Source organism: Phacochoerus africanus, chromosome 8 (genome assembly GCF_016906955.1).
Source record: "Phacochoerus africanus isolate WHEZ1 chromosome 8, ROS_Pafr_v1, whole genome shotgun sequence".
NCBI classification, from domain to species: Eukaryota; Metazoa; Chordata; class Mammalia; order Artiodactyla; family Suidae; genus Phacochoerus; species Phacochoerus africanus.
In genome coordinates, this window is record NC_062551.1 from 32467647 (window position 1) to 32479166 (window position 11520).

Below are 11520 nucleotides of genomic sequence, written 5' to 3' on the forward strand. Positions count from 1 at the left end.
TTTTTCGTATGAAGTGACAGTGCCTACTTCTCCTCCGTGGTATCACCCCTTCTCTTGAACTATTTCCGTAAAATCACTTTGAGGATACTTTTCTATCACGAGGATTATAAGAGGTCATTAGCAACCATCGAACCCACAGGTGCACCCTTCTGCCTTTGATGTCTCCTTCAAGGTGGAGGGAACTCCAGAGATGTGGCTCCTCTGGTTTTCTCTTCATCCCTTCCTTGCGGAAGTAAAGGGACATATTTGATTGTAAACATGAGGGGAGTAACTGGCTATGGTAGGCTCAAATCTGACTTTATTCCTCTTGGGAGTGAGCGCTCCATGGGAAGCATCATTTCTCTGCTTCTTTCATTCTGTGGGAGGCTTCTCTGGTCCAGTGCCACCAAGGCTAGGGAGTTACCTCTGTCCGATGTGGGCTTCAGTATGAGTAAATTCATGGACCTATCATTCCTGATGGCTCCTCTTCCACTTTGGTCTCTATTCATTTACTGAGTGACATTTTGGCTTTCATCTTTCTTCTTTGTTTCATCAGTTTACATAGATGCCAGCTGTGGTTGGGAGGGTTTTTTTCAAGGACTTTCCTCAGAGGCTGAAACAGTTGTGTCCTCCAGGGTCATAGCAGAAAACTCACATTATATTTGAAAAGTCCAATAGTCCCTTAGTCCCTTCTCAGGTGCCCCATGCATAGTAAACATCTTGAGTTCATTAAAAAAAAGTCATACAATAAGTTAGGGAGTCTCTACTATGTGCTAAGCTCTATCATAAGTCTTGATATGAATACAAAAGACCCCTGAAACGTGGCCTTTACCTGAAATATTTTACTTAGGGTTAAAAGTCATTTTTTAAAAAAGGCACAACAGACTATAAATAGCTGGAACCGTTTATGGGTTGGGTGCTTGGCGTTCAGAAGAGAGAGCAAATTGGAGCTTAGAGTGCATAGAGAAAAATTCTTGCAGGAGCTGCACTTGAACTAAGCCTTTAAGGATGAACAGAATTAGAATGATGAAGGAGCCATATTAGCCATGGTTGTCTTGATTGCAAGTGATGGGATCAAATTCAAACTGGCATAGTAAAAAAGGGAATGCTTTAGTTCACAGCTGAAAGCCCAGAGGTAGTGCTGTGTTTAGGCATAGCCGGATCCTGGGTATTCAGCAGTAGTCTCGTCTTCTTCATCTCTTGATTTACATATGCTTTACCTTAGGTTGGCTTCATTCCCAGGCAGGCTGTCTCTTTGGTAGCAAGACGTCTGCCAGGATTTCCAGATTTAAATCTTACCAGCCATCCCAACTAAAAGCAAATTCTCAAAAAACTTTTAAAAAAAATTAAAAGAAGAAACAAAAACAACAAAAAAGAGTAAATTCTCTCTTCCAAATGGTTCTAAAAGTCATGGCATTCAGCCCAATGGACTTGGACTGGGTCACAAGCGCCTCCTTGAAATAGTTCTTGTGGCTGTCTGATCCTTATTCTCTGTTGAGCAAAGAGTCATGTGGATAAACAGGGAGTAGGGGTGTTTCTCCATGGAAATTTAGGGTGCCATCACCAAGACACATGGAGGAGTACATGTTCGATGGACAAATGTAAGACATGGCCATAGGAGGTAAATCAACAAATGTATGAGGGAAAGTGCTGTTTAACTAAGAGGTGTTCTATAAATACAAGTATCTGGAATTGGTTATGGAGGGGCAGTTGAAATAAAACTTGATTAGAAGGACATCATCCTGGAAGAAAATGCTATGTTCATGGAAGAAAGGAGAATAAAGGTTGATAAGAATGTACACATATCTTGGAAACAGTGAGCAAATAAAGCTAGACGAACAGTGGACCAAAGCATAGAGGAAAACTAGAAGTTATCCAGAGGCTAGTTAGATTTTATGCCCTATGTAAAAGCAATTAGCCATTGAGAGAGGTTAAATATCTTCTTTAAACACTGTACCACTCTATTTGCTATGTCAATATACTGAAAAGTCCTCCCAACCGCTTTTCTTTTCTGAAGGGAAAGGCGGTTGACTCACCAACTTTCATTCCTCCCAAGCAGCTTGGCAGGAGCCAATCAGGGAATTCCTTACTTAACCAGTGAGTGACTGAGTCAGAAGAGGGCATGAGGAGTTCCTGCTGTGGTGCAGTGGGTTAAGGATCCAGCATTGCTGCAGCTGAGGCAGAGGTCACAGCTGTGGCTCAGATTCCATCCCTAGCCTGGAAACATCCATATGCTGTGGGCGTGGCCAAAAAAAAAAAAGTGGGCATGAGATCCAACTGCAACTCATGAGAGGTGAGAGGTCTGTTGGAAGAACTTCTGCAGAAGGTTTTAGATTTCAGATTTCTTAGATTTTTTTCCTAAGAAAGATCGAGGGAGACACTATTTTCATCTTCCATGGGAAGCTGGTCCTGATCTAAAATTGTTGAACCTTTTTACTACCAGGCTGAGGATAGAGCCCACACTAGGAAGACCTAAGAACCTGGATTCTTAATGTCACAGTTCTGAAGGTCTGCTCTACTTTGTGACATGATAAATGTCTTTATTGTTTTAGCCAACTTGAGTTATTTTTTAATTTGCGGCCAAAAGTAACCTGAGATAGATATTTTATAACATAAACATAGATACAGAAATCATTATAAAGGCATTTAATTATTCTTTTATTATCCACACAATAAAATCCTCATTAAAATATAAAAGAAAAAGTTACAATATCATGCACAGAATTATATGTTTATTGGCACTGCAATCTTATGGACGAAAAAAACACTAGAAGGAAATTAACTAAAATCTTAACAGTCCCTTTTAGGTACTTAAGTATATATGATGTGATAGTTTTCTTCTTTCTGTTTCCTTTCCAAATGCTACACTGAAAAATTTACTTTTATAAAAATTAGAAAACATGTTCCCCCCCCCCCCCAAAAAAAACATCCCAAATTCAATTAATCTGAATTTTAAGGAATTAATTCTGGTTGATATTTTATTGTCTGGGTAATTTAGAACCTTTTTGATTTCAAATGTTGTCATTAGAAACTGTTCTGAAATATATGAGTCACTTTTTCTATGTCACTAAATTGTGTAGTCACCAGAATGGAATTTTTCTTTACTGATGGCAAATGTCGCAGGCTTTAGGTCATCTTTCTGAAGGTCAAGGCCGGGAGATACAAGCTGAGCTGGTGTTGGAAATTAGGCTTAATCTGTACTGACGGAGTACTGTCCTGGAAATGGCCCTCTTTCTCTGTTCTACAGTGAGTTCCCAAGAGTCATGTGTACTCTGTTATTTGAATGATTTACTTAGTATTTCTTTTTAAATTGGTCTACTCTCCTTTCAGAAAAGAATTAATTGAAAAGGAAAATTTATACCACAATAAAAACTGGTATCATTTGAGATAAGTAGAAATCACCCTACAAGGATAACTCAAATAAAATGTAATGTTATTAATCATATTCTCTCTTGATACTACTGAATGCTAAAGGTTCCGAGCCTGAGTCCTGGTATGTCTTTATTTAAAAGAGAGATTATCAAGTGTTAAAGAGATATTCAGGAGCCTATTAGTACTAACCTGAGTCTTCTTGAGTAGTGAGAAGGGTTGAAAAGGATTAACACTCATGCTAAGAGATTCAATATTATTTAAAATTACATTTCAGTGCCATTTGAAATCGCATCCTCCAGACGACCCAAAGTGACTTATCTTTAATATTTGTGTGTTCCCAGTGGTACCTGCTGCATTTCATGTTTTAGGAAACAGTGGCTGAACATTAAAAGCATTTGGAGGGTTCTCTCTCTCTCACACTCACACAGACACAGACACAGTCCTCAAACAGTAGTGTGCATCAAAATCACCTGTAGTGCTTGTTGAATTACAAAGTTTCCAACTCAGGAGGTTTGGCATAAGGTCTCAAAATCTGCATTTCTGATAAGATCCCAGATATCACTAACACTGCCTCTGAAGAGGTTGTGCAAATTTGTCAGAAATGCAAAGATCCTCTCCCTACGTTGAGGACCACTGCACTTAATAGTAGAAAAACTAATGTAGGACTAAGTTCAACATGGTTTTGCCTCCTCAGTTTCCTTGAAGCCAATCCATGCTGGTCTATACAGTAAGCAGAAGACTGGGGCAGAGTTGAACTCCAGATGAATTAAGATGCATATATTTCTTAACCTTTACTCTGGTGAGGAGAACAGCAGTTCCTACAAGTTGAGCTGCAGCATAGAGTAAATAGACCCGCTCTGAGAAAAGGTCAATACACATGTTCTGCTACAATCTAATTTCAGACTATTGCCCTATGCCCTATTACTCACTCTGTGCAAGAGATACAATGGTGAAAAGCTTGAATTTAATTGTCTCTTCTGTACTAAAAACTTCTCAGCCCACAGAATAGTCATGAAACTACAGAGAAGAGCTAAAGAAGACAGGCTTGTCCAACTACTGCATCACACATCACTTCCGCTCTAAGACTGCTGCTTCTCTGCTCTCCATTGGCATCTGGGAGAAGCCTCCTTTTAAATCTTTAAGCAGTCCTCGCCTCTGTTTTCCTGCCTCTTCACTCACTGCATGTCACTGCCAAGAACGAGATACTGAGACTTATTGCAGAAAGGAGCCCTGAACACGTCTTGCTGTGGCGTGCTAGCTATTCGCCAGCCCTTCTGCCGATGGTGGAATTGCGTTTAGTTTCTATGACTTAATAATTACTTTAATTTCACTTCACACTGTTCTGAAGAACTCTTTTTGAATGAAGGGCACTTACCACACTCCTAGTGCTCGCCTGGAACCGACACAGCTAATCAGAATGTGTAGAATTAAATAAAAGAGTAATTATGGGAGGCTGTGATGTGTTATAACAGATGTACCAAACAAGGCTGGATCAACTCATTGCTCAGAAGAGATATAATTTATTAAGGCAGTTTCAGCACAGATCTTACAGGCACAAGTGGAAGCATTTAACAGGGTAGAGGAGGAGAGAAAAAAATGAAAGTTTCTGAAGCACGGAATTTAATAAAAAGATTCCAATTACTTTATTTATTCTGTGCACTGTTCAGGTGCATCTTCCCATAGTCCCTGGGGCTCAAGTCTGTTTGCATTTCCTGTCCATGGGAAATAGGTCCCTTCTTGGTTCAAATAGCCGTGAAGGAAATGTCTCTAAGGGTAGGGTAGGGGCTGCAGAGGTTAAAGACACCTCCCCACACCAAGCATCTAGAGTAAGTCCCCAGTCAACCAAACTACTCGTCTCTCCCTTTCTTTTAAGATGATCCACGGTGTGCTAGGTGGAAAGCTCAAGGTAAAAGCAAACGACGGTCTATGTAGAATTTAATTTTAAGATGAAGAACTTATTTATAAAACAAAAACACTCACAGATTTCAAAACCAATCTTACAGTTACCACAGGTGAAACTGTGGGGGTGGGGGAGGGAGGAATCAGGAGGATGGGGATAACATGTCCACTTAACTGTACGAAATAGATAATTAATAAGGGCCTCCTGTGGAGCACAGGGCTCAACTGTTTGTGATCAACTATATGGGAAAAAAGAATGGTTAGACGTATATGTATAACTGAGTCACTGTGCTGTACACCTGAAACTAACACAACACTCTAAGTGTACGCCAATTAAAGTGAAAAATAAAAAAAGCAAATGAGGGTCAGGCTATTGGAAGTAGTTGAATTGATGGTTTGCTTCCCATGCAGCTCTGAGCTATGCCAGCCTCTCAGGGAATGTTTTCCCTTCACACCGCATGGTTAAAGCAGCCATGTACTTAGAGCTCATTAGCTAAATTAGATTTATTTCAATACCAGTCTTATAGAATTTAGCTTTTGCTTTGGATACAGACTCTTGCTAGGCATAGTCATGAGGGAAAGAGAAGGAAGAAAACAAGGTGTTACATCTTCCCGAGGCTTCTGATGAACTATTAAGGTCAAGACGAGCCCATGCACTTTCAAATCTGAGAAGAGTTCCAAGATGTCGTTAATTAATGACTTAAACAATGATGTCTAATTATTCACGAACAGCCTAAGGGAGAGTCTGTGACACTTTGAAGAAGACCCAAGTTTTTACTTAATCTTGGGGAAAACCCTGAGTGAACGTCAAGTGATCTGCTGTCCTTTAACAGGTTTGATTTGGCACAGGTGGCCTTTAAAAGGTGACTTTTTTAGTTGTCATTTGTTCTTCATTTGTCCTCTGTACAATCCGTATGGAATTTTTATCATAGGCTGTGTTGGGCCACATTTTCATTTATTTTGTTATCAAACTTTTATCTACCTATCTAAATGTTTATAAAGTTTACAAGGGCATATATTTTTTTTCTCAAGTTTGTCTCGCTTGCATCCACAACTAGGCATAAAGCCTTTTTTTTTTTTGAGGGCCTCACCTGCAGCATATGGAAGTTTGCAGGCTAGGGGTCCAACTGGAGCCATAACTGCCGGACGACGACACAGCCACAGCAACACCAGATCCGAGAGGCCTCTGTAACCTACACCACAGTTCACAGCAAGGTCGGATCCTTAACCCACTGAGCAGGGCTGGGGATTGAATCCACATCCTCATGGATACTAGTCGGGTTCGTGACTGCTGAGCCACAATGGGAACTCCCCACAACTAGGCATCAAGCTTTTTGAGGATGAGGATTATTTCTTATTCATCCATGTATCCATCCATGCATTTAGGACAGCGTTTTTTTTCCTCAGAAGCAATACATTTGCTAATTGATTATAATGCAATATAATGATGACCTTGGCTGTTGAGGTCTGAAGGAGCACAAATCCCCAGTGTGGATAATGAGTAAATGTTTCTTTCACTTTTTCTTTCTTTTTAACATTGTACTGGTGATGAATGACACCAGAGGGTATTTACGAGGCACAACAGACTACACCAGAACAAACACAGTTTTCAATCTGGAGACCTGGGCTCCAAATACCACTTGCCTGGCACCAAGTAGAGTTCTGGAAACCCTTCATCACTTAGGTGGCCAATAGTACAATAGTACTTACCCACACATGGATTTGGTGCAGATCAAATGAAATGCTCCATGAAAAACATAAAGAGAAGTTCCGGTCCTGTATAAATAAATAGAAATTGTTGTTTATGATAATAGAACGGAGAGAATGGAGTGCACATTGAAATCAGCATAAACCAGTTTGATCAAGTCCAGACAGTTTGGCAGTTTCAATAAATCTCATGGCTTTATAAAGTTTCTATTGTTTACTTGAAAAATCCTAACATTTTCCAAAAAAACAAATACAGGCCTCTTTAATTTGGGCTGCCTTGTGGAATGAGAAGGGCAGATGGTTACCAAATGGGCCGGTGGATTAGTGGGAGGCAGCTGGATTAATCGTCCTTTTCATCAGGTTGGCCGATCTTGGCTGGAGAAAAGCAGGTTTGTTCCACACTTGCCCTGTACCTGCATGTGCCTGTCGAATGCCACAGGCATGAGGAGACCTGGGATCTGCCCTCAGATCCCGCCCCCTGCTCCCAACCAAGCCCTAATGAAGGCTTGGAGAGGGCGACGCAGAGGTGGTGGCACTTAAAGAGCCATCTGCTGATTTCTGCCCCCATGCCATCCTTTTCCAGGAAGAGCCCTATATTTATTACCCTTGAGAAACCACCCTCCTCTCAGCCTCTGGAAAGGTTATGTGACTCAAGCCTGGTCAGTCAGAATACTGTACTGACCCGGCTTTTATGGGCACCCCGCCCACGCCAGGCCATCTAGGTCCAGAGATTCAATTTGAGAGCTTGTGTTTGAACTCTCAGAAAGGAGAAGGCTTCTCTTTTTCTTTTCTGTTTTTATCGAAGGGTGGTTGCTTTACAACACTGTGTCAGTTTCAGGTGTTCAGCACAGTGATTTGGTTTTTATTTTGCAGATTATACCCACGATTAGAATTCCATGATAGGACACTGGGTAGAGTTCCCAATACGTACATCTTTTTTGCTTATCAATTGTAGGTGGGGTAGTTTGTATTTGTTAATCGCATACTCCTCATCTGTCCTTCTCCCTTCTCTCTCCCCTTCGGTAACCTTAAAGTTTGCGTTCTATGTCTGGGAGTCTGTTTCTGTTTCATAGGTAGATTAATTCGTACTGTTATTTTAGATTTCATATGTAAGTGATAGCATATAATATTTGTCTTTCTCTGACTTATTTCACTCAGTGTAATATTCTCTAGGTCCATCCAGGTTGTTGCAAAAGGCAATATTTCTTTCTCTTCTATAGCTGAGTAATAGCCCATTTCTAAATATATACTACATCTCTATATGTGTATGCATATATATATATATATATATATATATATATATATATAAAACATATACATTATATATGTAGATATACCATGTCTTCTTAATCTGATCAACCGTTAATGGGCACTTGTGTTGCTTTGAAGCCTTCTTTCTCTTGATACTAGAAGGATGTAAGTTTGGAGGTCCTGGTTGTCAATCACATGGGATTGTGTGCCTAAAAATGGAGCCATCGCTGAGGAAAGCAAAGCTGAGCCATAAAAACACCTCACTGGCTTTATTGTTTGAGTGTCTGGTCATAGTGACTCACCAGCAAGTCCTTCCCTGGAGTTTATAATGGGGTTACAACCAGCACACAATTCTCAGAGGTGAGTGGGACAAGAGTAAAATAAAGGAGACTATGATCAATAATAAGGTCTTATAAATTGGAGAATGCTTTGACCGGCCTCCTTCTTGACCGCCCTCCCCCTACTCCACACTGTCCATCTGTCCTAACTGGAATCACAGTTATATATTATTTGCTATTTGCTTTTTTTTTTTTTTTTTACGGCCACACCCACAGCATATGGAGGTTCCCAGGCTAGCGGTTGAATTGGAGCTATAGCCGCTGGCCTACACCACAGCCACAGCAACGCGGGATCTGAGCCATGTCTGCAACCTACACATAGCTCACGGCAACTCCGGATCCTTAACCCACTGAGTGGGGCCAGGGACCAAACCTTCATTCTCATGGATGCTAGTCAAATTCATTTTCACTGAGCCACAATGGGAACTCCTGCTATTTGTTCTTGAAGTCATGTCATATCTTTGAGTTTTGACTCCCTAGTAGATCCACTTATCCTCAAGGGTGAGGTTTTGTATTATTTTGGCTCCTACCTGACATACAGAGCTGCTTAGAGTGTACAGGCTCAAAATTTTATCTCTGCCTGGACTATTGGGAAACTGGGGGTATTTGTTCAACTCTCAGAGGACAGTGATTCTCTCCATCAGATCTGCATGTAGCTAGAGTGGACAGGTTGCTTGGCTTTGGCTAAGATTTCTCTTACCAGCCACAAGAGTCATAATAAGGGAACTCTGCCTCAGCTTTTTAGGACATTCCCAGGTTTGAGGGTGGAGGGCAGGGAAGGCTCTGTGTACCAAAGAGCAAGTCTCCTCATTTCCTTCTGCCTTTGCCATCTTGTCAAGACTTGCACCACCACGTGTGTTTCCTTAATTACAACAGCATCTGACTGCTGATGCTGCAGTGTGTGTGTGTGTGTGTGTGTGTGTGTGTGTGTGTGTGTAAAACTGGGACAGAGGACGAGGCCTCTCAACAGCTTTGTTACCTAGACCCTGGATCAGGATGTTCACGCAATTCTCATGAAGTCATAGTTCTTTTAGTTTCTCCCTATTCCTCTCTCCGTGGGCCCTCAATCAGATCATTCAGGCTGAATGAGGCCAGAGGTTCTGTCGAAACCCCAATGCCAAGGCCTTCTTTCTTCACCTCCCATCCCCGTTTCCTCCCTCCCCCGCTACATCAGAATAACTTCCTCAGCTAAAGCCAAAAGCAAGAGCTCTGTACTTAGTCAATGGTCCTCCGCTAGAAGCAGCCAAGTCCCAGGCCCGCCCCCGTCAAATCACGGTTATCTCAACAACCAATGTAAAATGGGCTCTTATCATGACTTTACAAAGGGCTTATTAATGCTTTACAACACTGCTTTGCGTCAGGACACTCAGACCGTGGATGGTGGCCATGATCACAGTGTTTGTAAGGGGCAGGGCCAAGTTTGGAAAAGATGTCTTCTAACTTTGTATTTTTTATCAGATCATTTCTCTTTCCATAATAGTAGCTACTGGGCCAAAATGCTGAGACCAAGCCCCTATAGTTCCCCAATCCTCTGCATAGCTTTCTTTTTAGCTTCTCTGGGTGAAAACAGAGCCCTCTGCCACCCGATTTCATCTGTGAAACCTTGAGGTGGTGAAGGTGGACATTCAACGCAATCTCTGTGAGATACATGCACAGGGCCCTTGGCAACTTCTTCAGTGCTGACCAACCCTGAGGGTTCCCGGGACTCAAGGAGAGGGTTATGGTGGGCTGGTATTCTAGATCCTTGGAGCAGAATTCCTCCTTCGGCTGATGAGTTGTGATTATTATGAATGATAAAGAGGTTCAGTGCTTTATTACTCTTACTTTTAAAAATTCTGAAGCAAATGTTTCTCTCTGCACCATAACGGATCATTTTAATTTCCTTGCTTTTGCTACCATAAAAATTGACGTTAAAGGATGCCTGAGGCAGTGTAATGAGAAAATGAAATTAGTTTTTCAGTTGACTGATCAAAAGCATTTTATATGTGATAATAAACAGTTTATTTTACTCTTTGCTTATGACATAATTAATGGCAAAAATATTTTCCTGAAATTCATATTGTCTCTCCTTCCAAGTTCCAGGAAAATAATATTTTTGTAACTCCCCAGATTGGACCAAAAAAATAAACTTTACTGTCCCCTGCTGAAGAGACTTCATAAACTTTGCTTAACCCTTCATGATTTGTGGCTACTATTAGACCAATCAGGTCAGGGAAAATGCTTGTCTGCTACATTTTCTCCCCAGGGGACAGCAATATTTCTCTATTGAAACTGAAGCCAGCCCTTCCAGTGGTCTTTCTTATTGGAACGCTCTTCTTAAAAGCCTGACAAGCTCAGGTTTATTGTCAGGATTAAAAGGCACAAGTTTTTCAAAAAATGTAGATTGGTTGAAACCCAGCACACTGAACTTTTTTGATTTGTGACTTTGAAAAATGTGTTTCTTTTTCTCCATTAGTAAGATAAGATGATGATGGATTTGAATGAATGCTGAATTGGGATTTGAAGACCTAGCAACTAATCCCAAATATCTCCTTCCCCATGAGTGAGTTGGGTATTTCAATTTAATTTAGTTCTATCTTGGTTTCCTCATCTGTCCATCTTCCTAATTTATCTAAATAACAAGTAATAACTGGGGACTTGCTCTGTGCCAGGTACACCAAGACATATATGCAAAGTCATTTCCTAACGCACTGCTAGTCAGGACAGAAAACTGCAGGCAACCTGTATTGGTTAGCTTTTAATGCTTAACAACTACTCTAAAATATGGTGGCTTAAAATAATCACCATTTTATTTGGCTCATGACTTTATGAGTTACCTGAGTGGTTCTTCTGGTCTTAGCTGACTTGGTTTTTTGTCTCTTTCTTGATTTTCTTATGTCTGAGGTCAGTTGGCATTTTGCAGCTGGATGGTCTAGGATGGCCCCTCTCCTATGTCTGGTGGTTGGCAGCCTGAATGGTCAGTTGGAACAGTTAC

At 41.0% G+C, this 11520-nt stretch overlaps 1 long non-coding RNA gene across 1 annotated transcript in view; it reads right to left on the bottom strand.

The window, feature by feature from the left end:
* Positions 1-7022, bottom strand: part of LOC125133775 (uncharacterized) — a 30700-nt gene extending 23678 nt beyond the window's left edge. Inside the window, exon 1 of the long non-coding RNA XR_007136506.1 lies at positions 6961-7022. This is a non-coding gene — a long non-coding RNA (uncharacterized LOC125133775). The remainder of the gene's footprint in view (positions 1-6960) is intronic.
* Between the last annotated feature and the right edge of the window lie 4498 nt (positions 7023-11520).